The following is a 1,628-nucleotide window of genomic DNA, read 5'->3' as shown; positions in this document are numbered from 1 at the left end:
TACCTTCATATTGTCCACAGCACGTCAAAGTGTCCATACTCACAAAATCAATCCAAGAATCAGCCACTGGAGATCTCAAACATGCAAATTTGGTTTCATCTTAAATAATTCTAACCCTGGTGCTCCAGCCCACATTGCTTGGTGTAACTTACCTCTGACTCATTTGATAAGATTCTCAAGTAAAGGAAGGACAGAAATGAAATGTGGAAAGATGAAAAGGGAAGAAAACTGAAGAAGAAAATGCTATGGAAGTGATGCTGCCCTCTCTCTACCATCTGGTAAAACAACATGGGGAAAATGCCTGTTGAGAACGTTTGACAACACATGATTTCTACTTTTTGATTGTACCTCAGTAAGGGTGGTTGATGGGCATATTTCAATGCATTGAATGCTTCAAAGGAAAGTTCCCAAACAGCACAAAAGTGCCACAGTAGCTGTTCCAAGCTGTCATACATCAGCCCTCACTGACCTCTGTATGAGGTGGGAGCCCCCATTTTCCTCCTGATGGGTAAGACAACTGGGGCAGGGAGCCAAGGTCATCTTTGAGCAGCATTAGAGAAAGAACACAGGCAAGCATAGCTGAACACCGCACACTGAGCCATCCCACATTGTCTTCTTTTGTACTCACTTCGCACAATCATAAAACATCTCATTTTTCTACCTCTGCATCCCAAAGCTCAGCATTTCTATCAGAAGATACAGTTTTAAAAATTGCTCAACATTTTTTTTTAAAAAAAATCCTTATGAATGTGCTTGGTGCATGTGGGTGTAATCATTTCTTATTAATACTACATAAAGAATGTTTAAATCCCCAAATAAGGTATTTTAACAAAGAAATGCATTTAATTTGTATGATTTCAAAGAAAGATGCTTTTGCATTTATGATTCTCTTAAATCTGAGTGTGGAAACTTTATTATTTTAAAAGAATTAATAAAAAAAAAAGATCAATGAGCCTGCTTCTAGAAGTGGCTGTTGTGTCGTATGTGTGTCAGTAGGTAGCAGAGAGGAGAAGGGCTGTATCTACACTTCGCATTCTGATTATAAACATCTGAATGATTAATAATCTAACATTCCTAGGGGAATGAAGCAAGACTAGAAGAACCCCACCTGGGACTGAGTTGTATACACACACACACACACACACACACATACACACAAACATGCACACACATCACAAGGTGTGAGCCTCATACAGTTGACCCTCACATGGGACCACTCTGGTGGGTAGGCAGGGTGAGGAGTGAGCATGAGATGACCATCAAGCCAGTGCCTTGGAGCTAGCCTGAGGTAACCAGCAGTCAGACACTGCAGAGGCTTTGGGGTGGGGAGCTAGGACAGACCATGCCCAAGATGATCCCTGCCTAATGCACAATCCATGCAATAATGCAGGAGCAGTGGAGCATAGCATGCCTGAGACCACTCCTGAGATGACCCCAGACACTCAGAATCCCTGAATGCCATTAAGAGAAGCAAGTGAGTGCTGGAGAAATGAAAGAAAAAAAGAAATAGAAGGATGTGGGCACACAAAAAAAAGAGAGGCAGAAATTGAGATTTGAGGGTAGCGAGGAATAGCTTGTTGTATCCAGTGATGGTGATGTCCTGGACAGTGCTGGCACTGGGGGTCACA

General features: G+C 42.1%; 1 pseudogene; it reads left to right on the top strand.

Annotated features, from left to right (window-relative positions):
* The first annotated feature begins 953 nt into the window (after nucleotides 1–953).
* On the top strand, nucleotides 954–1,073 carry LOC117701829 (small nucleolar RNA SNORA17; annotated as a pseudogene).
* Nucleotides 1,074–1,628: the final 555 nt, after the last annotated feature.

The sequence above is a fragment of the Arvicanthis niloticus genome, chromosome 1 (assembly GCF_011762505.2).
Source record: "Arvicanthis niloticus isolate mArvNil1 chromosome 1, mArvNil1.pat.X, whole genome shotgun sequence".
Taxonomy (NCBI): Eukaryota; Metazoa; Chordata; class Mammalia; order Rodentia; family Muridae; genus Arvicanthis; species Arvicanthis niloticus.
The sequence above is the reverse complement of the archived record's forward strand: the minus strand, read 5'-3'. Positions and strand labels throughout refer to the sequence as shown.